Below are 25,960 nucleotides of genomic sequence, written 5' to 3'. Positions count from 1 at the left end.
AGTTTGGTCAATACTGAGGCAAAAATACAGCATACAGTCTTGAGTGAAATAAATAAAGAAACTATCTTAACACCGGAACAAGATAGAGCGTATTAAATATGAACAAAGGCACAAGCATCTTAGGATATAATAGAAAAGTAATTTATAGTACATTGAAATGCAAACAGAGATGTGAATTTGTGTCTCGATATTCTTCCTAGCTAAATTAATCATTTCAAAAATGCCTTTGTTAATTTTCATGAATCATTCGTTGGTCCATTCCATGAACCTTGCTAGGTCCTTGTTAAATTCGAAACCATCGCCTTCCAGGTTCACAGAGGTTGCGAGTTTCATGTTACAGCAAATTGTGAACTGTATGCCAATGTCTTAGTTAAATATTTAAAGCAATCACAGCTCCAAATATTTACAAAATATCACTATGGATCTTCCTGGAATCCAAAAAAAATTGTCCCTTTGATCAATGATTTCTAAAATTTGCTAACATATCTGTTGTGAAGGACGTTTTCAAATAACTTGAAGTGCAAATGGTTCACATCAGTCGGAATACAGTAACATTTCATGTGTTATCCCATACAAAAAGAAATCAAGCAATATTCACGAGTTGCTCTCAGCAAGTCTATGATGGACTGTTTTATCAAACAAAATCATTTCCAATGTTGTGAGTGCTTGTCTATCTTCTGTGCAGTGGTCTGAATTTTGTGTCTGACTGCAGATGAAACTGGCTGATCTGGGTAAAAGTACAGTTTGTGCCTTTCACATTGTTAATGTTTCTTGCTGACTTTATTTGAATAAAGTGATGTTGTCCCAGGCATCGTCTGGCACCATTAATTAGACCATTAATTTCCACATCACTAGCCAGACTATCAGGTGGAGTGTATTGATCTCATTGAAACGAATGCTGGGAATATTTCCGGTATGAATCATGTGAAGTAGAGCCTCTGAACGAGACATAGAACATAGAACAATACAGCACAGAACAGGCCCTTCGGCCCACGATGTTGTGCCAAACATTTGTCCTAGCTTAAGCACCTAACCATGTACCTATCCAATTGCCACTTAAAGGTCACTAATGATTCTGACTCTGCCACTCCCACAGGCAGCGCATTCCATGCCCCCACCACTCTCTGGGTAAAGAACCTACCCCTGACATCTCCCCTCTACCTTCCACCCTTCACCTTAAATTTATGTCCCCTTGTAACACTCTGTTGTACCCGGGGGAAAAGTCTCTGTCTATCTATTCCCCTCATCATCTTATAAACCTCTATCAAGTCACCCCTCTTTCTTCGCCTTTCCAATGAGAAAAGGCCTAGCACTCTCAACCTATCCTCGTACGACCTATTCTCCATTCGAGGCAACATCCTGGAGACAAAGTAGGAAAGATGAATTTCGAGTAGTAGGAAGTTTTTACGACAGAGCGAGATCACTTCACCCATCGCACCTGTATCACGTGAAGACAGAGCCTTCCAGCCAACACCCACTTTATAGCATGTTGTCCATAACCGTGCAGGTGATAGCACTGTAAACATTCGGGAACATTGTGTAGGGTCTAATCCATTATCAACATAGATATGATCTCCAATGCTGTAAATCCTGGCTTATGGGGAAAAAGTAGGGGCAGAACTGTATCAATATTCAAACAGTTGGTGCAGCCCTGAGGAGCTAATAGGCCCATTTCTAAACGTTGTTCCTCAGGATATGTTGACTATTCTTGACTTAATATCATTGTAAACTGATATGAAAAAAATGCAGACATGTTCCCCAGAAATGCTGACAGTAACATACCTTTATTCAGCCAAGATCAGCAACATGAATTAAGAAAGTTTTAAAAAAACTTTCTTTTAACTGATTATTGACAACACGGATTTCACAAAGTGCGAAGTACAGAGGGGAAGGGTGGAGGGGTGGGGGTGGGCGATGTTCACTATTCCCTGATGTCTGGTTGCCTTTGTGAGCAACAGATGAACCTGCGAACCAGATTCACGATGGTACTGCAGGTATTTCAGCAGATACTGTGTACACGGAATTCTCCCATAAATCAGCAATGACATGAACATTTATTTTTAATGGTGTGTGAAGCCAACTAAAATTGAACAATATGGTGGGAGAACTTCCTTACATTTCTTTGAACTTGTAACCAGGAACACTGTCTGTGGATCTGGGGTGAGAGGAGGATCTTTCACAGCAGAATGTGAGGGAACAGAGTCACCGTTTGAAATCCAGTTAGACTGTAACATTTGTCACTGGAGGGTGAGAGTTCCGGGGGGGGGGACCTCATACAAGTTTATAAAGCCATGAGTGGAAAGGTGAATGGCTCCAAATGACGTGATTCATACTGGAAATGTTCGAAGCTTTTGTTTCAAAAATATCACATATCAATAAACTCCACCTGACCCTACGGCTAGCGATGGTCTAATTAATGGTGCCAGACGATGCCTGAGACAACATCACTTTATTCAACTAAAGTCAGCAATATACATTAACAATGTGAAAGGCACAAACTGTACTTTTACCCACTTCAGCCAATTTCATCTGCAGTCAGACACAACTTAAAATTCAGACCATTGCACAGAACATAGAGGAGCGCTCACAACATTGGAAATGATTTTGTTTGATAAAAGAATCCATCGTAGACTTTCTCAGACCAATTCGTGTCAACAAACTTTTTTTTTGTGTGTGGGGTAGCGCACGAAATGTTACTTTAATCCGATTTGCACTTAAGAAATTGTTTGAAAACGTGTATCACAGTAGATACGCGAGTAAATTTTACAAATCATTGATCAAAGGGGACAATCTTTTTTGGATTCGAGGAAGATCCACAGTGATATTTTGTAAATGTTTGGAGCTGGAATTGTTTTCAATTTTTGACCCAGACATTGGTGTATTTTCCGTATGGTGGGGGATTTCAACAAGAGGGAACATGTTTTTCCAATGAGTGGAGAAAAATTTTAAAAAGGATATCAGAGACACAGAGAATGATTTGTGTGTGGGATGGTCTGGCGGTGGATACTTACAACCTTTAGAAGACATTTGGATAAGTAAATGAATATCAAATGTTTGGATGGGTATGGGCCAAGTACACACAGGTGGGATTAGTTTAGTTTGGGATTAGGACTGGCATGGACTGGGGGGACCGAGGGGTCTGTTTCCATGCTGTATCACTACATGACTCTGTGACTATTGATCAATTTTTCTCAATACTAAACAGTGCTGTAGTGATCCTTGAATGAACTGTTGATGTTAAGGTTGTGTCTGAGACTCTGCGAATATTTCCTTCAATGAGAGGAGTGACTAGTTCTCCAAGTTACACAACTGAAAATAAACTTTTCTCCAGCATTGTTGCTGAGTCGATTTGTTTCTGCGGAGGCGGTGGTTATAGTTTGTAGTTGGCTTTCCACCAACTGGTCAACAGTGAGACAAAATATCTTTGATCCATGCAGAAACTCCATCTGCTTCCAGTAAATGAAACTGGGAACTCAAGGATTTTTTCTGTAGTCAGCTTAATTGCTGCCAACTATTGTATCTGGCCGATTAAAGGGAAAATGAATCAACTAAAGTAAAATCCTACGAAACAAGCTATATTTTCCCATTTATTCACAATGTACACATTTCACTTGGCATTTCTCCCTTTAAAAGGAATGTCACTGAATGCAGCATTCACTGTATGACTATAAGAAAACAGGACATTGAATGCAGTGACGTTCTGGTTAGTTCAACCTGTTTACTGAGTATCTTTAAAGCTCCTGAATATGAAGTTACTGCATCCAAAATCCCACATTGCAGTAACATTTGTTATGATCTCAAAGTAAATTAACAAAGTTGAATTGGTTCAAACTCACATCACTTGTTACACCATTCTCTGATTCCTGCATCTCATTAAAACTGAGAGACAATGGACAATATACAATAGGTGCAGGAGTAGGCCATTCAGCCCTTCGAGCCTGCACCGCAATTCAATATAATCATGGCTGATCATTCCTAATCAGTATCCTGTTCCTGCCTTATCTCCATAACTCTTGATTCCACTATCTTTGAGAGCTCTATTCAACACTTTCTTGAATGAATCTAGAGAGTGGGCCTCCACTGCCCTCTGGGGCAGAGCATTCCACACAGCCACCACTCTCTGGGTGAAGAAATTTCTCCTGAGCTCTGTCCTAAATGGTCTACCCCGTATTTTTAACCTGTGTCCTCTGGTTCGGCACACACCCATCAGTGGAAATATGTTTCCTACTGCCAGAGTGTCCAATCCTTTCATAATCTTATACGTCTCAAGCAGATCCCCTCTCAATCTTCGAAACTCAAGGGTATACAAGCCCAGTCGCTTCAGTCTTCCAGGGCCCTTTATACATGGTTAACACTGTGTCGTGTAACAGCGAAGTTTTGCTGATTTTTATGAGTTAACTGCCCTGTCAGAGCTAACAGTGAGCAGAGAAATGTACTGTTTATAACATACATTCGTGGTAATTATTACTGTAATACTCTCTAACTTAACCAAACATTCCTGATGTACCCAGACTGTTACGTGCAATGGTTTAGCCATTGAGGATTAAAAAAAAACTTATAGACTGTTTTGTTCTAGTTCATTAGATGCTCTTTCAAAAGTTTACCTAGGTGTTATGTATCACTGCGGACTCACATTTTGTTTCTCAGGCACACAACTTGCCTTTACTGTGCATTTTAGTGTCGGAGCAATTTGAAAAATAAGATGCAGGGAGAGACATTCTGCAATGTAAGGAGGTGCTTCTAATCTCCGGGTCCAAACTGTTTAGTGACATACACTCACATTCTGAACATAATCACTTTAGACATGTTCCATATTAGGTTGCCTAAACTGAATTTAGAAACGCAGATTAGAAATGGTATGTTATTTTGTAATGTGAGAAAGACTTTGAGTGACAGCAAAAATAAAGTCATTCATTTTGTTGGCTAATAATATTATTGAAGTTCTTTTTAGCTTTATCTGCTTGTGGTGGAATGTAGGATTAAAGGGAGTTAACTTCTAATTGAATATTATAAATATAATCACTTTGGACACGCTCTGTATTCAGTTGTCTAAATTGAATTCTGAAATGTTTCATATGAATTACATGTTATTTTGTAGTGCGACAGAGACTTGCTGTATCCAGGGAAGAAAAGCTCAACTGTTTTATTAACTAGTAATATGTTTGAACTTTAATTTTACTTTTATCTGCTTGTGAATGAATGTCGAAATAAAGGGAGCTAACTTCCAGTTGAATTTGTTATATTAAACAAAATACATGCAACTATCATGTGAAACAGACCTGAAGCTACTCAAATTTACTTCCAAATAAGCTATTCAGCAAAACCAATATCCCAAGATGTGTATGTGTCCATGTTTAAGCAGAACCTCATGTTAAGACATGACCCCATGTGTTCAGGCTGTGCAAGCTGACACCAGGATCCAGTCTGAGCCTCCAGCAGGACACCAACATGCGGAAGCTGTAAGCCTGTCCCTTCCGATGGCCATATAAATCCTGGGCACTGGACCGTAATTCAACACTCCTGGGTCGGCTCTGTTTAGAAAGATCTTGACAGAACCGTTTCCCACAAGTTATCAGAATGATTGTGTCGACACTTTTTCTCAGTTTGTTACTGACTTTCTTATCATGTGAGTGTTTTTTGTTCAAGTCTCTCTTTGTGACTGTCTCAATGTTAGTCTACCGCAGGAATGTAAAACACTCAGCCATCATTTCATCAGCATTAATGCTCATGGTTTATTTGTTTTCTTTTTTAAAGGTGTCCAGTCGGAGGTTGTTTTGACCCAGCCAGAGGCAGAGACTGGCCGTCCCCCAGGCAGCCTGAAACTGACCTGTAAAACCAGCGGCTTCAATCTTGGCAGCTACTACATGTACTGGGTCCGACAGGTTCCCGGACAGGTTCTGGAGTGGCTGGTTAGCTACTATGATTTATCGGACAATAGCTATGCACCAGCGATTATGGGTCGATTTACTGCGTCCAAAGACACTTCAAACAACATTTTCGCGTTGGACATGGAGAATCTGAAGGTCGAAGACACCCCCATCTATTACTGTGCAAGAGAATATTACAGTGGGTCACAGTGTTGTGCACAGCGACATCCTCATACAATAACCACTGACAAGTGTTTATCTCAAATTGGTGATTTCTACCATGGCAGGAGCGAGAAATAATGTGAGATGCGATTTAAACGCCATCCAGTAGTGTTAGTTTGTCCAAATGTATAATTTTTTTCTAACTTCTTCGTGTTGATTGTCAAGTTACATGCAAACTGGAAAAGTATTCCAAGCTTTCAAAATACAATGAATAGTAAAAGCTGAAATAACACACTGAATCATTTTTAGAGGAGTCTGAATCACTGCTTTCTAGGGAGTGAAGAAATTCTCTGCATTTTACAGTTTACAGTCTGTCATAGTATTTGACACAACGTGTCTCACAGTGATATAACTGGACGATCTTGGCTACTGGGGCCAAGGGACCATGGTGACAGTGACTTCAGGTAAGACCCTTGAACTTTCTTAGTGACTTTTTAAAAACTTTCTATTCATGTGACTAATTTCTGAATTAAATGAAACTCAGATTCTGTGCTGAGTTTGGTTTGGTTCGGATTGATTTTTGTTCAGACTGATTATAGACTTCAGTTAAGGCTCAGCAAATAGTTACAGTGGGGATGATGGAGTCAGTTACTCGGTGTATCTCTTTTTTTGATCAGATGGGCATTCTGTGTGGCTGGGTTACTTGAAACACCTAATGTTTCTTAATCAGTCAGCTATAAATAATGTTTAATACCAGTGACATCCTGACTGTGAGTTTTATTATCAACAACAAAGGCTAAGAATTCAAAGATGTTCGAGATATTACTAAACATGATTAAAATATGCTAAAATATCATGATTCACTTCTTGAATATATGTTCTTACCCTGATTATATTTTCTCATTTATTTTGTTAATTTTGTTGATGACAAGCAGGTTAGAAACTGTCATAAAAATTTTCTTGCGGCGCTATATTGCATTCTGATGATTAGATTCTGAGTTTGGTTTACTTGATTCTGTTGAATTGAGTTGATTGGATTTTGGCTTTGTTTTAGTTGATTCGGTTTGAACTGTGTTGATTGGATTCTAGACTTTGTTTTTACTTGGTTTTTTGAATTGTGTTGATTGGCTTTTGTTTTATTTATTCTGTTGAATTGAATTGTTTGGATTCTCATTATGTTTCATTCAAATCTGTTGAATTGAGTTGATTGGATTCTTATTCAGTTTGTGAAATTGATCAGCGTTTTCATGTTTTCTGTAATCGGTGTTTTCTTTCTGGTGAGGAGATTGACTCTCTGGATTACTTTTCATTACCAATATTTGTGAAGTTCTTTTGTTTTTCATGAATCATTTCTGCTTTTGTTAAACTTGTATGACACATTTTTCTCTGCTTGATTGACAACATTACATCCATTTGAAACGGTCTGAAAAACAACTTAAGGCAGAAACCCGGAAGTGTGAGAAATGAAAAAAAAAGAGTTTTTAATGCATTGACTTTTAACAAAAAAACTCAGTTCTAATTGTAAACTAACTGAATTTTGTTTTGATTAGCCTCATTCAAAATAAAATTTGGGACTAAAATCTGAAACTGCAGAATTGATCAGATTATGTAATTGAAACTAACTTAAAATTATAATGTGGTAATATTTGTCCATTCAGTAATTTTGTTTTGACCATGAAGTGATTAATCAAATATGCCGTCAACCGCTCTACTGTGCACTTCACAAGATTGTCACGATCAAGAAGGGTGTGCAGGTTGGAAATAAATTGAACTGTTGCCAGAAACGTTACAGCTTTAAGTGTTAAGTCCCTTCACAAATATGGCTGCTGTTATGATTGTTATTTCTATTCAATTTAATCATTAGTTTGCTGGATTCTGAGCAGCTTTGTTAGACTTCAATCTGGGTTTGTTTTGTGAGGTTACACCATGTTCTTGGTTCTGTTGAAAATGTTTGCAGAGCTAGTTCTGCTGCAGACACACCGTGTTGTGATCTGGTGATCATTGATCTGTTGAGGAGGGACTGTGCTTGGGTAACATTAAATATGTTATATTTGGGAAACCGTTTCTGGTTTCTACATTGTTTTTGCAATGTTAACATGGTTGGTGACAGTGAACCGCTCCAGGTTCCTCATTCAATGCAATCAGCATGCGAGGTGAAATTTCATAAAGCCTATTATTAAGTGAAAGGCAAATCGCAAAGGTTTTAGAAATGAAGGGAAAACAGATACCTTCGGGCGCCATTTTTACTTAAAAGTAATAATTAAGGATTAATCTAATCCATGCTTTACAATCCAAATTCAGAACTCCACTATCTAGTTCAATCACAAGGTCTGTCTTTAAACAGTTTACAAGTCATAGAGAAATATAAATAGCATTTCAAAAGTCGAATGTTCCAATAGTTCTTGCTCTTGAGCAAAAATGCCATGACGGTGTTATAATTGATCAAGAAACACCTTTCAATTCCGTTGTACACTACATACATATTTTTCTGGCTGGAAAAGATCATTGGCAAAAACCATTTGGAAATTCTGCTCAATTCTATGAAGAACAGATCAGTTTCACTGCTTTGATCAGTTTCACACGTAACTTGAGTTAATTCATTGTTATGTCCCTGATTAAACTGGATTTACAGGATAAAAATAAAACATTAACTGAATTATTCAATCTGCACAGTGCTTTAGGTGTACCCAATCTGTGCATTTTAAATAAATAGTTACGTTTTACAACACAATATCAACTGAGGAGTCATTCTTTCGGAAACAACTGCTATCGTGAATTATGTGACCAAGGCCAAATTTCGAATTAATTAAAATAATCCACTCATGACCTCGCCGGGCAGCATGGTATCTCAGTAGTTGGCACTGCTGCCTCACAGTGCCAGGGTCCCAAATTCGATCCCACACTCGGGTGACTGCCTGTGTGGAGTTTGCACATTCTCCCTGTGTCTGCGTGGTTTCCTTCGGGCGCTCTGGTTTCCTCCCACAGTCCAAAAGATGTGTAGGCCAGGCGATTGGCTGTGCTAAATTGCACACAGTGTTCAGGGATGTGTAGGTTAGGGTGCATTAGTCAGGGGTAAATATAAATTAGGGGGAATGGGTCTGGCTGGGCTACGTACTGTCCAGAGGGTCAGTGTGGAATTGTTGGGCCAAATGGTCTGTTTCTATATTGTAGGAACCCTACTCTTAAAACCATGGGAGCGCTTGCTGCAAACGCAGAGATTTCATTTTACCTCGATGTGTTCAGACGGATGCAGAGTTCACAAATTTGCAGAAGACATGAACTAGAGGATAACAGAGCACATTGTTTATTCAGACACTTAAAATAGATTAATATTTATTTTAATAAATATACTTGACCGATTTATTGCAATGTAGCGATCGGAAGGAATCTGCTCACATTAGTTAAGTGTGACAATCATTTAGATTAGATTTCCTGCAGTATGTATCGGGCCATTTGGCCCAACAAGTCCACACCGACCCTCTGAAGAGTAATCCACCCAGACCCATTCCCCTACCCTATATTTACCCCTGACTAATGCACCTAACACTATGGACGATATAGCATGACCAGTTCACCTGACATGCACATCTTTGGATTGTGGGAGGAAACCCACACAGACACAGGGGAGATTGTGTAAACTCCACACAGGCAGCCACCCGAGGCTGGAACCGAGCCTGGGTACCTGGATCTGTGAGGCAGCAGTGCCCACATTTACTTAGACATCCGCTAAAGCGGGCAACTCTAGACAGAAGCATGTTTACAATTCATACCTTTTTAAACATTTTCGTTTATTAAAAGCAGTTAACAAGAATATGACCTTGCCCTAATTCCTTCAACAGAAATGCTTTCCACACTGGAATGCAGTATTGATTTTATGCAGTGCATGCAAAATCTCCACAGTTCAAGGAACGTTTTAAGAATATGTAAAAATAATTTAGAGAATAATCCATTTCATCCGGATCTGTGCTTTAATGGGTGATATTTCCCACCTCAATAATTTTGTTAAATACAATGACTTATTAAGTTTATTAACTCAGTGGTTATTTATGTTCATTGTGAACACATTCTCATTCACATTAATCCACTGGTTAGTTCCTCTGATGAATGTTCAATTACAGTGAATATATTTGACGTGAGGAGTTGAGCAATGTATCCTCTAGGATTAAGTCTGTTGTGCAGTTTGTTTCTGTGCTATCTCCGACTAACTTGTCAACGGTCCTGACCATTTGTAAATTGTCCAGTTCGGATACCTGAATCTCAGCAGTTCAATTTTATCTTGAGCTTCAAAACCACTTTTATCTGCCAGAAATACAATATTCGATTAGGTGCCTCAGAATTGAGAGCCCTGACTAAGTTGTTCCAATCAGAATGAACGTTTCAGGAACAAAAGGCAGACAGCAAGAGTTTTAAAATTGGTTGTTGGCAACAAGAGATATTTGATTGAGCAAGGCAGAGGGAAATATGATGTATATTTTCTTCGTGCCTCAGTTATGCAGGACATGTTTCGTAGCACAATGTAGAATCAGAATTTTTTTGCATCTTATTATTTGAAAACCTATTATCAGCTTTTAATGTCACTGGCAACGGTCATATTACACTTCAAAACATTTTAATCTTTTTCAAACTAAGTAGACCGTCTGGTGCAGCAACATTCACAGGGGAAAAAGGAAGGGAGTTCCAGGTTGGAATCCAGTGACAGTGAATTGATGGCAATGCAATTCCTAGATTTATTCCTCTGTACTTCCCATAGAGTTTGATCAATTTGGAGCTGCTGTCAAAGCATTCTTGGATAAATTTTGAAATGTTACTTTCATTGTACACACATTCAGGAACAATCACTGGTTGTTGGAAGGTGATAATAACTAACATGGTTTATGTATTGTCAAAACAGGTGGGCTGTGTTCTCCGTGATAGTGTCGAGCTCATTGTGTTCAGGTCTGTTGTGATGTTGTAGTAGAGTCCCTGATTTTGTGCCAGATGGCCTGTGTTCACTTAGAACCTGTTAGAGAGGTATGTAACACAATCTCTAATCAGGTTACTTCAGTGCAAGAAAGCAGATTGACATGTCTGGGTGTTTGTTGGAATTCCACTCACAGAGGTCAATGAAATCTATTCAATCGCTGTCCTGACTTGTGTCTCTTAGATATTAAACAGAAATTTGGTGGTAAGCAGCTTTTTCCAGATCAATATTTGTTCACAAGCTTTTGGGCATCGCTAGATGGGGTTAATAGAGTAAGTGCTCAAAGAAATCCCAGCTTTTGACTTGCTGTTCTAACAATATCATTTATAACTAATCCAGAATGAATCATTTTCGAAGCATATTTGATGAGATGATGCTTCGGCTGTTTTACTTTATATTAAACCAGTGCTGGAGCTGAATTTGATTGTTCAGTACGGTGGGAGTTCCGCTGAATCCAACACTTGCAGCAGATGGCAATAGCTTTTCAATTGCTATCTCAGACCATCCGGTCCCTCTGCTAAGAATTCTTTTTCCAACAGGAGTCAAGCCAACGTAATCACTGTTTATCTCAACAGGTGTGAGCTCTTGTGCCAAAAACATGAAAACAATTTGGTGAAGAGGGGGTCTCTGGATGCGAAAGGTTAACCTTACCTTCTCTCGACAGGAGCTGCTAGACCTGCTGAGTTTCTTCAGATCGTTCTGTCTTTATTTTGGTTTTCTACCATTTAAAGCTTGTTGTTTCATTGAAAAAAGTTCTGTTCGATGAAGCACGTTCTTCAGAGAAAAGATGCATTTGAACAAATTGCAAATGTTCAGAGATATTAAATATCAGAGAATCATTGAATTTGACCGCCCTGATCTCGAGCTGTAGTTTCATAAGAAACTATTATGAAGTAACAACACACTCCAGAGCGCAGTGGCTGCTGTAATTGGGTGGAAGTAATTTTGATCACTCAGGTAGAGAATGTCAATGATCCCATTCCAAATAATCAACAGAAGGTTTTTCTAAAACATGTGAAACAATTAATTTGTTGAAATATTTTAATACAAAGTGTTCACCGCCAGTGCTAGCTTTATGAATGACACAATGATAGGAAGGTAGGAGCAAGAGAAGGGCACTCAGCCCATCGAGCTGTTCCACCACTTACTTAGATCATGGTGCATCTGTGAGCTAAATCTACAGGTCTCCCTTTGGCTAAAACTCTTCAACACCTTTGATTAACAAGCAAAAACTATCCCAGATTTACTGATTCGACTGCCCGCAACAAAGGGAGACACCATTTCTGAAAGACATTCCTGTGAGTACTGTGACACAATGAGGCTGGAATTAATTGCTCCTGAAAGTAAACTTTAAATCTCTGACAATTTCCAATTGAAGCATCCCAATCATCATATTTCGTTAATTTAACACTATACTTCCCTGGAATAAAGAAACATAATGTGTGATTGCCTTGCTAAAAATGAGGGAAGCTTCATTCCAATTATATGATTAAGAAATCGCTCTGTTCATTCAGTGAAAACACAGTCAAATCACACAAAAGGAAACCACGTCATCTTGTGTAGACACACAAGTGCCTCAAATAATTTTCAATTCTTCCAGTGGTTGTTTGAATCTCTAGACAGGTGTGGAAGTTTCAGACTTTTTATATCGCCTTGAGAAACCAGTTATCATCAGCCTATTTGAATTGCTGACGTTTGTGTGGTATTAGCACATTCGCAGCGCTGTTAGGAAGTGAGTCCCATGGCTGTGATCGAGGAAGAGGAAACGGCAGAGAAATAGTTGAGAGTCAAGTTGAAGTCTGATTTGGAGGAGAGCTTTCAGGTGAAGCATTTACATGCATGTGCGCCCTTATCCTCAAGGATCACAGTTTTGGAACATGCTGCTGAAGGGACATGTCAGCATGCAAACTGGAAGCCGAAGAGGGCCCCTCGGCACCTCTAGAATGCTATTCCATTCATGGGATCATCATTAATCTTGCTGCTCACCAGTCTTCCCAACACACCGATAACATTGAACCTGATTGTTTACTGTTCAGCAAAAGAATGGTGGACCTTTGGAATTCTCCACCACAGAAACTGATTCAGGACAAAACATTAAATGATTTCAATAAGGAGATAGATTCCTTCAATCCTTAAAAAAACGCTCCGGATATGTGGGAGAAAGGCAAACAGGGTACAATATTGGTTGAAAGCCATGAAAACATTGAATGGGACATGGTTTGTAAGTTTGCACGTAGCACCAACATTGGTGGTATAATTGGCAGTGAAAGTTATCTAAACGTATAATGAGATCTTGATCAGCTGGGCCAATTGTCTGAGGGGTGGCAGATGGAGTGTAATTTAAATGACTATGACGTGTTGCTTTTTGAGAAGACAAATCATGTCACAACTTACAGAGTTAATGGTACGGCACTGGATAGTGATGTTGAACACAGGGCCCTGAGGGTCCAGACTCATAGAGTCTTACAGAGTTCATGGTAAGGCACTGGGTAGTGATATTGAACACATGAGGACCCTGATGGTTCAGACTCATAGATTCTTGAAAGCGTTGTCTCAAGTAGCTAGTGTGTTGAAGGTGTTTGGCACATGTACCTTCATTGGTCAGAGCACCGACTGCAGGAGTTAGGGCTTCATGTTGTAACTGTCCAAAACATTGGAATGAACTGCCAGAGGAAGTGGTAAATGCAGAGATAGGTCCAACATTTAGAAGACATTTGAACAGCTCCAGGAACTGGATAGGTCTGGATGGATATGGGCCAAAGGCAGGCAAGTGGAATTAGTTTAATTTGGGAACTCTGGTCAGCATGGATGAGCTGGACCAAAGGAACTGTTTCTGTGCTGTACGACTTTATGACTCACTGACTTTATGGTGGAGTAGGCTCAAGTTGGAAGGTGGTGAGCAAGTGAGGGGCTAGATTGGGCATGTGGGAGAGTTTGGGCTGGTAGGCTGTGAGGGGTTGGCTGGCTGCTGGGTAAGCTTGCATGCACTCTGTCTGGCAAGGTGGCATCAAGGTAAATGGTAATGGTCACAGGATAATTTGGTCGAATTGTGCTTGGTAGGTGAGGGGTAGTTTGAGCTGAAATGCAGGAGGTCTGTCTTTGCCAGGCTGGTTTATGGAGAGGTGAGCAGGATGCCAGGCTGGTTCGTGTAGAGGTGGGCAGAGTGCCAGGCTGGTTAGTGCAGAGGTGGGCAGTGTGCCAGGCTGGTTAGTGTAGAGGTGGGCAGTGTGCCAGGCTGGTTAGTGTAGAGGTGGGCAGACTGCCAGGCTGGTTAGTGTAGAGGTGGTCAGAGTGCCAGGCTGGTTAGTGCAGAGGTGGGCAATGTGCCGGGCTGGTTAGTGTAGAGGTGGGCAGAGTGCCAGGCTGGTTAGTGTAGAGGTGGGCAGTGTGCCGGGCTGGTTAGTGTAGAGGTGGGCAGAGTGCCAGGCTGGTTAGTGTAGAGGTGGGCAGTGTGCCGGGCTGGTTAGTGTAGAGGTGGGCAGTGTGCCAGGCTGGTTAGTGTAGAGGTGGGCAGTGTGCCGGGCTGGTTAGTGTAGAGGTGGGCAGAGTGCCAGGCTGGTTAGTGTAGAGGTGGGCAGTGTGCCAGGCTGGTTAGTTAGAGGTGGGCAGGATGCCAGGCTGGTTTATGGAGAGGTGAGCAGCATGCCAGGCTGGTTAGTGCAGAGGTGGGCAGTGTTCCAGGCTGGTTAGTGTAGACGTGGGCAGAGTGCCAGGATGTTTCGGGGGTGGAAGGTCACTGTAATGAAGTGACAGGTGGACGTGTTGTCAAAATGCAAAGCTCGGAGTCTGGCAAAATGGTGGGTGGTAAATGACAGATGCGAAAGGAGCTGGGATGCAATGTGCACAGGTTGACTTGGGTAAGGTGAGAGGTCAGTGATCAAGGGCTGAGGCCATGTCATGGGTAGTGGGCTTTTGTCAGAGGTTGTGAAAATGATGGTGCCAGATCCAGTCAGGGCCAGATTCACCATGGGCCAGATGCAGAGTGGCAGGAGTGTAAATGAGTGAAAGGAATTGAGATCATACGTCCATCTGGAATATAGAATATAGAACATTACGGTGCAGTACAGGCCCTTCAGCCCTCGATGTGCACTGACCTGTGCAACCAATCTGAAGCCTATCTATCTTACACGAAACCATTTTCATAAATACGTTTATCCAATGACCTTTTAAATGCCCTTCAAGTTGGCGAGTGTACTATTGTTGCAGGCAGTGCGTTCCATGGCCCTACTACTCTCTGAGTAAAGAAACAACCTCTGACATCTGTCATCTATGTCCTTTCCTGCGAGCCATCACTATTTAAGGAAAAAGACTTTCACTGTCCACCCTCTGTTTATCTTTTACGTCACAATTAAGTCACCTCTCAACCTTCTTCTCTCAAATAAAAACAGCATCAAGACCCTCATCCTTTCCTAATTAAACCTTCCCGCCATACCAATTAACATCCTGGTAAACCTCCTCTCAACTCTTCCAAAGCTTCCACATTCTTTCTATAATGTGCTGACCAGAACAGTACACAATACTTCCAAGTGCGACCCCACCAGAGTTTTGTACAGCCGCAGCCTAATCTCGTGGTTCTGAAACTCAGTTCCTCTATCGATGAAAGCCAACACAAAGTATACCTTCTTCACAACTCTGTCAAACTGGCTGGCAACTTTTAGGGATCTATGTACATGGACACCGAGATCTCTCTGCTCAGCTACACTACCAACATGGATTGCCTTGGATGTGTTTCGTGTGATAGGGGTTGTGTGTTCCAGGCATGAATAGGTGTATAGCAGGGTAGGGTTTGTCAATGTGAGTGGGAATTTAGGTCTAGACAGAGTAGGTGCAGTGGTTAGTCTGAAAGATGAGGTTTGCTGGTGAACTGTGTGTCAGTTTGATAGCTTTTAAAATTAAAGATTACTTGTTCATTTCTCAAATAATATTTACGTAAATACTCAGCTGTAACACTCCAAAGTCTCTGAACCTTAATGGTCCTCCATTTTTCAGCAGCCTCCAGAATTCAGATAATTGTAAAAGAGACGTTTCAACTTCCAGACAATTGGCATGAGTTCAGCCGTGACAGCCATCCTCCCCGTCCCAGTGCTCAGCTCCTGCCTGTGCTGCTGCTGCTGCAGTGACCTTCCTCCCAGAGAGAACATTCTGCCTTGCATTGATAAGTGAGGAAGGCACTGGACCTGATTTCCAAGCATGGGGACGGCAAACACGAGGGGACACAACTTTAAAGTGAGGGGAGATAGGTATAAGAAAGATGTCAGAGGTAGTTTCTTTACTCATTGAGTAATAAGGGTATGGAATGCTTTGCCTGCAACGGTAGTAGATTCGCCAAGTTTAAGGACATTTAAGTCGTCATTGGACAAACATATGGACGTACATGGGATAGTGTAGGTGGGATGGGCTTCAGATTAGTATGACAGGGCAGCGCAACATCGAGGGCCGAAGGGCCTGTACTGCGCTGTAATGTTCTATGTTCTATGATTCACTCTGATTTCTCTCCGGGGGTACTGCCAGCTGTTGGGTATTTCCAGCAGCACGGCACCAAGTGGGGCCGTGGTTAGTCCTGCTGCCTCACAGTGCTAGGGACTCAGGTTCCATTCCAGCCTCGGGTGACTGTCTGTGTGGAGTTGGCACTTTCTCCCCATGTCTGTGTGCATTTCCTCCCACAGTCCAAAGATGTGCAAGCTGGGGGAATTGCAAATGTTATGTTCAGTGATTGGGAGGTTCGGTGCATTATTCAGGGTTAATTGTAGCATAATAGGGTAGGGGAATGGGTCTGGATGCGTTACTTTTCAGAGGGTGGGTGTGGACTTGTTGGACCAAATGGCCTGTTTGCACACACTGTAGAATTTCGATGAATCTGCATTTCCTTAGTTTGTTTTTTGTGAAATGTCTCTGCTCTTCACAGCAATCCAGTGAAAGTGTCAGTTGGTGAGATCTTCAAACAGTTACTGGGGTGGGATCAGGATGTTCTTCTTCCTAAATTATATGGCAATGGTCAAGGTCGAAGGCATGTTTCTAAAGAGGGAACCAATGATCATGATCAGCAACTGGTAGGAAACAAAAATAAACCCCAGTTATGCTGTCGACTTCAGCGGGAGCAGACTGGCAAACTTTTACAGCTGAGGATACATTTGAGTAACTGATAAGGTCAAATTAACAGAAACTAACATGCTCAATTTGTCATTCTGTTGTAGAGACACCGTCTCCCCCCACGCTTTATGGCCTGGTCTCCTCCTGTCTGGAGCACAACACCGGTTCTGTGATCTTTGGTTGTTTGGTGATGGACTATTCCCCTGACGTCACCAAGTTAACCTGGAAGAAAGGTGGGGAGCTAATCACGACTGGATTGAAGACTTACCCATCAGTGAGAAACAAGAAGGGAACCTACACCCTGAGCAGCCAGTTAACCCTGTCCGGGTCAGCGGTAGATTGCTCCAGCAAAATCTCTTGTGAGGTTCAACACAGCGGGACACACAAGAGCAAAGTAATGCCATGTCCAGGTACGTGTTGTGGGAACTGTGATAAACAGATCATCTGTGATTAACATGAATAAGGCATTATTTATAACCGTTTTCACAGAATCGCCTTATAGAGCACAGGAAAAAGACCCTTTGATCCACCCAATTCACGCCTATCAATAACAGCCACCTAACTATTCCAGTCTCATGTGCCAGCACATGATCCATTGCCTTGTGTGACTTGCCCTTGCAAGGATACTTCATACTTATTATGAGGGGCTCAGTCTCTACATGACTTATAGGTGCTGAGCTCCAGGCTAACACCACCCTCTGTTTGATTTTGTTTTCCCCTGAGATCCACTTGGAACCTCCTGGCCTTACCTTCACCCTGTGCCCCTGAGGCATTGATCTCTCCATCAAGGGGAAAGGTTTCATCCAGTTTACCCTGTCTTTGCCTAAAATAATTCTGGATATCATGATAATCATCTCCCTAATTCTCCTCTGCTCCAAGGAAAACCCCTGTCCATCTAAACTAGTTTCATAACTAAAACCCTCCAACCCAGCAAAGACCCTGGCAAATCTCATCAATACTGCCTTCAGTGTAATCACATTCCTTCGATAACATGCACACAACGCTTCAGTATGACCTAACCAGTGTTCTATTAAGTTCCAGTATCATCTCACCACTCTTCATTGTCAATGTCTAGGCTAATAAAAGCAAATATCCTCCCACTTTCTTAGCCTCTTTATCCAGACGACACAGTACTATAGGGGATCGGTGGGTACATGCACCAAAGATCCTCAGGCCTTTCCAGAGTTCCACCATTCAAAACGTCATACCTCACAGATTCTTCTGCCGAATTCCATCACCTTACATTTATTCAGAATAATTTCCATTTACAACTTTTCTCTTCACATACAACCAACCCTTTTATAACCTCCTGCAATCTAAAGCCATTATGCTCATGACTTACCAACATGACAGTTTTCATTTCATCTGTGAATTCACCGGTTAATCCTCCTAAATTTGAGTCCCAATCATTGGTATGTAAGAGAAATAGCACGGAAATCAACACTAATCCCGATAGAACACCAGGAGACATAGATTTCCAGTCACGCAGACACCCGATGACTATTACCCCCTGCTCCCATCATTCAGCCAGTTCTAGATCCAATCTGTCAAATGAACTCGGATCCCATTGGCTCTGATTATTGCTATCATCTGGACATCGAGTTATCTCTATGAAAACTACTATCAAATTGTTACACGTGACTTCCTCTCAATAAAACCGTGCTGAAAATTGAAGATTTATCTTCCAAATGAAGACTAAATTCACTTCTCAATAGTTTCCTTACCACTGAGACGAGCTTGACAGATCTATGATTTCATTATTTATCCCTTTCTTCGTCCTGCATAACAGTGCAACGTTGGCTGATCTACACTCACTTGGCACAACTGCTGTGGCCAGACAGGAATTCTAAATTATTGTCAGCGACCCAACTATTTCATCCTTTGCATCGCTCAACCGCTTGGTATACTTTTCATCTGCCCTGGAAATATAACCATTTTTCATTCAGCAAGACAACACAGAACATCACGTCATGTGTCCTAATTTCTGAAAGTACATCATAACACCCCTCCATGATTTCTGTCCCCACATTGTCCCTCTTCCTAGTGAACACTGACGCAACACATTCGTTTTGACCACAACCTAATCCTCCGGCTCCACTCCAATAATAACACATAATGGGCATTACTGTTTCCCGAATAATTCTTTTATTATGAATGAGTCTGTAACTTTAAAAAATATTTTCCTTTATTTTGACTGCTATTATTTTCTCATAGTCCCTTTTGCTCTTCTAATTCCTTTGTCTTTCAAACTCCCCCTTGCACGTTCTGTACTCCATATTAGTTTCTATTGTTTTGAGATTTCAGTATAGACCGGAAGCCTCCCTTGTTCCTCTTTATCTCCCCCTCCATGCCCTTTGGTGTCCAGAGCCCGCTGCATTCTTGGTCCCACGCAGTGGCTTCCTGGGAAATGACCTCCCTGTGATTTTCCTATCTCTTTCTTAAATGTGTCACACTGCTCTGACTCAGATTTACCAATAAGTGTCAGCTTCCAGTCCACTCTGGTTAAGTCATTACCTGATCTTACTAAAACTGTCCTTCCCCTTTTCAGAACTTTGGGCCAATTTCTATTCCTTTGCAGTACAATCTGAAATCCAACTGATTTACGGTCACTGTCTGCAAAGTGCTCCATCATTGGTGTTTTAACCACTGGGTCGACTTCATTCCCTAACGTTAAGTTCAGGTTCACCCCTCTCTTGCAAGGTCTGGATTAAAATTCTCTGTATTAAAGACATACTTTGTTCAAATATTCTCCAGGGAGCATTTTCAGAATTGTGCTCCCTCTAAACTTTTGACAAAATGAATATCCAAGCCTATGCTGAGGAAGTTAAAAACCTCTTTTCATTCCCCTATTTAATTTACATGTTTCTGAAATTTGCCCATGTATTTGCACTTGGTCTTTTGGACCTATAGTAAGGTCTATCGTGCTCTCCCAGTAGTTATGTTTGTTGTATTTTGGTTTTGAAGTACTGTCCATTTGCCTTTGTTCAAGGAGGTATCCATGATTTCATTTCTCTTTACAGCCTAAAATACCCTTGTCAGAATTGCGACAGAAGCACCATTCTGTACCGCACACCCCCGCCCCCATCATTTTCCATCTTTCCCTGTCTCGCCTGAAGGCACCAAATCCTGGAATATTGAATAGCCACTCCTGCCCGGCTCTCAATATGACTCCGTGATAACAACTGCGTCATTTCCTCATTTATGCCGGTAATTAATCTGCCTTGTTCATCAGACTCTGTCATTAAAACGAATACCATCCAACGTTGCTATCGCCCTTATGATTTAACCGGCCTATAGTTTCTGTGCCTCTTTGACTCACTTGCAGTGTCCTATAATTGTAACCTTTCACATTGTCCTGCTGATCTTTCTGTGTGGATCCCAGCTTCTCCAGCACTCTGCACAATTATGATTTCTGTATCCATTAACCATAAGAATACTTGATATATGAGAACTTATTGTATTTGTTATGAAATTCGTCGGATAATGTATGCGATGTGTTTCCTAAAGGTACAGGTCCTCTCCGACCAACCCTTCTCCTAACTGTGAGCTCCAGTGAAGAAATCGCAAGCAGCAAGTTTGCAAAAGTCGTCTGTTCAATCATCGAGTTCCATCCGAAGTCCATCTCCGTGAGTTGGTTGAAAAATGGCCGACCCTTGGATTCTGGCTTCTTCACGTCTCCCGTGTGTGAGGCGAACGGGAACTTCTCGGTGACGAGTCGGCTGATGGTCCCTTATGGTGAATGGTACAACAGCGCAGTCTATACCTGCCAGGTCACTCATGGAGAGAACACTCAAAGTAAAAACATCACCGCACTCCAGGGTAAGAGACACACACTGAGAGAGCTACAAAACAATCTGAACTCTGATGTGAATCAAACACACGAATTTATCAGGCGTAGTAAACAGCACGGTACAGCTTCTCGTTTCCCAACATGCCACGTGTCTCAATTCAGTTTGGGTGTTACATTAGCATTGCTCATAATTCAACCAGTTGGCAAGTCAGAAAAGCATGTTTCCTCTCTGTTGAAGATAGATATATAGACAGTGAGCTTTGTTAAATGGTTTGTTGCCTGACCATGCTGGGAGAGGCATTCAGAGTGCTGAATACTTGCCTGGTAGCCGCTTCAAGGATACGTTTGGGGGATATTGGAGAGATATGTGATTGAAACATAGAAAATACTGAGAGACTGAGGTCGAGTGAATGTGGAATAGATGCTTTGACTGGTAGGCGAGACTAGGACCCAAAGGCACAGTCTCAGGGTCAAAGGGGCACCAGTTAGAACTGAGATGGGGAGGAATTTCTTCAGCCAGAGGGTGATGAGTCTGTGGAACATGTTGCTGCAGAGGGCTGTGGAGGCCAGGCCATTGTGTGTATTCAAGCCAGAGATAGATCGGCTCTTGTTTAGTACGGGGAGAAGGCAGGAGAATGGCTTTAGCCCGAAACGTCGATTTTCCTGCTCGTCGGATGCTGCCTGACCTGCTGTGCTTTTCCAGCATCATTCTGATCGAAACTCTAGATTGGCCGAACAGCCTTATTCTGATCCTCTATCAAATTGACGTGGTTAAAATATGCAGTGACCCTTACTTGAAAATAAATCAAAATGCATTCAATGCTTCATTCCCTGCTCAGGAATGACCTGTTTATTGGACATTGTACGACATCGATTTTTATCTGGTACTGAGCTCTTTAACTTCATTTATGGGATCAAACCACAGACCAAGTGGCTATCACATTTGATGAACTGGGATAAATGTGATCTCACTGAGCTTCTTTAAGATGCTCTCTGTAATTAGTGGATGAGGCAGGAGAATAAATTCTGGTGGGAATGCTACAATAGGGATGAATGAACTGGGAACTTGAGACAGGCTGATTTAGCCTGTTTGGGGTGGCGATGTTTACACAGTGAGTAGTGGATGTCTATAAAATTAGTGACATTTCCATCGCGTTTGTAGATTAATTTAAGACGCTTTTGTTTGTTTTTTTTTTCTCTCCTGCTCTATGAAGAAATTAAAAAATGCAGCTTGGTAAATAAAGTGAAAGTACAGACCAGTTATGAACTAACTGAATGTAGGGAAAGACTTAATGAGATGGGTGTCCATCTCGATATCGAATGCTGCACTCAATGTCTTGTTTTCAGATCTATTCCAAACACAGCCCACGAGGAACAATGACATAAATTAGAGAATGACATCACACCAATAATGCAAAGTATTTTTAATCATGTTAAATATGATGAACAGAATTTCCATGGCTGTTCACTGCTCCTGTAACACTTTAGAACTCTGCAAAGAGAATAATAATTATTTATTATAATCTGTCCAAAATTTGGGATGTGATTTGGCAGTCAGTGTGACCAGCAGCACTTGCACCTAAAGGTTATGAACATGGAAATGAACTCTTTATATTCAGATTACTCTTGTCACAAGTATCAATAGATGGTCTTAAGTGAGAGACAAACTCCGAAAGAAAGATAATTCCATGGGCTACATGATGGTATCTTCGATTATTTTACTTTTTTCAAAGGTTTCACTTGTTACAAAACCAGTGTTCTTTAGGAATAATTACACAGGGTATGTTATAGGTAATCACAAATGTTTCACAGATCAAAATACATCAACAATAGTAAGCATCGTTTCAGCAATAGTTGGAGTTGCCATTTTGAAGGTGGTGTCTTCACCCTGTGAAGGAGTAATCTGAAGATTGGCTGTTTGTATCAGAAAGGGGCATTTTTCATTGACTTTGATTTTTGTTTCATAGAAGATACCGAATGCCACCCTAACACCGTTAAAATCCTCCCACCGCCAGTAGAACAGGTCTTACTGGAGGCGACGGTGACATTAACCTGCGTTGTGTCCAATCTTCCTTCTGGAGTCAATGTCACCTGGAGACAAGAAAAGAAGCCTCTGAAATCGGAGATTGCTGAGCAGCCTGGACAGAATCCCGACAGCGTGATCAGCAAATTAGACATTTCTACTGAAGCCTGGCTGAGTGGCGTTACTTTTGAATGTGTGGTGTACCATCAGAATCTACCGACTCCGCTGAGAGACTCCATCCACAAGGAGAAAGGTGAGCAGTGAGATTAAAGCACACAAGATCCCATGTGTAATCCAGATTCAGTTACATCAATGACAGGCTTTGATTGGAAATGAACCAACACCGTTGGGAGCATTGACGATGCATCTGAAGGCAGGATAGCTAAGTAGCTGATTCAGAAAAAGATGGACCAAAGGATATTGTATTCTGATTAAGTCAGATAAGGTGGGAAGAAGTCTGGGTTGTGATGTCGCCATCAGCAATGACAAATTGCCAGAATGTCCTCGTTGTGGGCTGGAAACATGGAGGCAACTTTCACATTAAACTTTCCTTTTTTTACTGAACAGTATGTGTACCATACTGATCCTTTAAAAAACGAAAGTGAATAAATCCCAAATTAAACATGGCGTATTTTAATATTTTGTAAAATTGTGATATTGGTTCAGGATTTTTTTGATTGATTCATATTTGTCCAAATACTCTGCAGTGATTAATCCGCTGGAGCAATCAGTGTCGGTCCTCCTGCCACCAACAGAAGAAATCTCCGCTCAGAGGTTTCTCTCCCTCATCTGTTTAGTGAGAGGTTTCTCCCCCCGAGAGATCTTCGTCAAGTGGACAAACAATGACAAGCCGGTGAATCCCAGTAACTACAAGAACACCGAGGTGATGGCGGAGAGTGACAACACCTCCTTCTTCATCTACAGCCTGTTATCCATTACAGCGGAGGAGTGGGCCAGCGGTGCTTCTTACTCCTGTGTGGTGGGACATGAAGCGATTCCATTGAAGATCATCAACGGAACAGTCGATAAATCCAGCGGTAAACCGAGTTTTGTAAACATTTCACTTGCACTGATGGACACAGTTAATTCATGTCAATAAAAAATCTCAAAGTTGCATTTAATAATTCAACAGAAGTAATGAAGTGTTTTTTTTCCTCCAGTTGTGAGTTAAATACTGAATTAGTTGTTTCTCACTCTGACTTACATTGCATCTGTGTAGTTAAAGTGGATTATTAACAGGTCTAGGACGAGTGTCTTGTGTAGTTAATGTTCTCTGCTCAGATACACCCTGGGTCAGAGACAGAGTAAATCTCACTCATTGCAGGATTCCACCAAGTACCTTATTCATCCTAAATCCCTCTGTGACAAAATCTGACAATGTCCATTTTATGTCAAGGGTAGGGCACGAGTTTTGAACTTTGTGTTTTTGATTCCCCCCATTTGACATTCTTACAAAATTCATGTCAGTTTTAAACTGCCAAATTGCACCAATTGGAAATGTAAAGTTACGACACTTTAAAATTAAATTTGATTGGAACATACCAATCGTAAAGAATGCAGAACAGTTTGAATGTAACCTTTGTTTCTGGGGAACTGCCAGGGATCTTGCACCAGCGCATGAGTTGACAGAATGTATCTTCACTTTCACACCAAAGAGAATCGACAGATAAGTTGTTGTGGAGCAGAGGGGAGGGGAACGATGAATGGTTTGTCCTCTTGCTCCCTGTGCAGAGTTTTATGGTAGATGTCCTCTGTAATGTAACCCAGTTGCTAACAGGGACAGTCAGCTTCTTGCTTACTGTCCAAAGATTTAACATTTCCATGCAAAACAATACCTTTGAAGAATGTTAGACACGCTTGGCTCTGTGAACAAATGATTAACATTGATTCCCATAATCCAAAACTGGTGTTTGCATTGTCCCAGTTTGAATTCCATAGTTTTGTCTCAGTTTTCTGGAGCACATGGGATCAATTCTGGTATTCGAATACCTGATATCATTTTGTTTCACATACAGAACACAAGTTGACATTTTCTAATAAACATATTCAGAAATGTTATCTGTGGGGCAGTGGGGATTTGAACTCACGCCTTTTCTCTCAGAGACAGAAGTTCTATCACTGCAACAGAAGAGTTGCTCATAAAACACTTATCTCCGCACGACGATGGGAAATGTTTCCTGCAACACCAAGGTCAAATCTAATTATGGGCAATGCATTAAAATTAGAACCATAAATTAGAATAATGAAAATTGCAGTCTGGTATAAGAACAGGTGCAGAGAGATGATCGCAAATACACACGTAATGACACATATATGGGCTCTCACCTAAAGACACATATTTATGTGCACACTCAAATGTTCATATAGATAAGATGTCACACGCGCATACTCGCACAGAGCCACACATGCAAGTGGTACTTGAACACTCACCTAAGCTCATACAAAAACTCACATACACCAAAAGAAAATCATTTGCACAAATGAACAGGAGGACTCACACTTAACCATGAGAAACATCGATACACGGTAACACACAAATGGGCATGAATACATATACATTCATACAGCACAATGCGTACAGACATACACACATGAACACACAGATACAAATTCCGAAAAATGTCCTCCCACATGTCAACTCACACAGGCACGTAAGTGCACAGAGATAAACATTAATATCATTATTTTCCCATTTTCAGAATCACAAACATACGATGACAGAGGCAGCTTAATTAGTTATTTTTAAACCACATTGATCAGCATGTATACAATATCACACGCACACACAAATTCAGAGTCTCACATGCAGACACACAAGTGCATAGATGAACAAATAGAGGGGCGTTTATTAAATAAGGATAATGGGCACAAGGATCAGCAAGCATCCACAAACAATAGCACAAACAAGCTGATCAGGAGATGGTTTATGAAAGATTGCCACACAAGCAGACATCGTCATATAAATATAAACATCCATCAAAACATAACATTGCATGCTAACATTTATTAAGCATAAACATGAAAATAACCTAGTTTCGGTAGGATCTGAAACAGACACATAAGCACAC

At 41.1% G+C, this 25,960-nt stretch overlaps 1 pseudogene across 1 annotated transcript; it reads left to right on the top strand.

The window, feature by feature from the left end:
• The first annotated feature begins 5,493 nt into the window (after window positions 1-5,493).
• On the top strand, window positions 5,494-23,991 carry LOC148135870 (Ig heavy chain C region-like; annotated as a pseudogene). Its single transcript, XR_015754947.1, has 7 exons — window positions 5,494-5,626; window positions 5,755-6,081; window positions 6,434-6,493; window positions 17,184-17,489; window positions 20,587-20,898; window positions 22,837-23,145; window positions 23,600-23,991. The product of XR_015754947.1 is annotated as an Ig heavy chain C region-like (transcript).
• Window positions 23,992-25,960: the final 1,969 nt, after the last annotated feature.

The sequence above is a fragment of the Chiloscyllium plagiosum genome, unplaced genomic scaffold (genome assembly GCF_037043375.1).
Source record: "Chiloscyllium plagiosum isolate Xiang-an unplaced genomic scaffold, Cpla_swu_hap1 HiC_scaffold_48, whole genome shotgun sequence".
Lineage (NCBI taxonomy): Eukaryota > Metazoa > Chordata > Chondrichthyes > Orectolobiformes > Hemiscylliidae > Chiloscyllium > Chiloscyllium plagiosum.
Note: the sequence above shows the minus strand (reverse complement) of the source record. Positions and strands in the feature narration are given on the sequence as shown.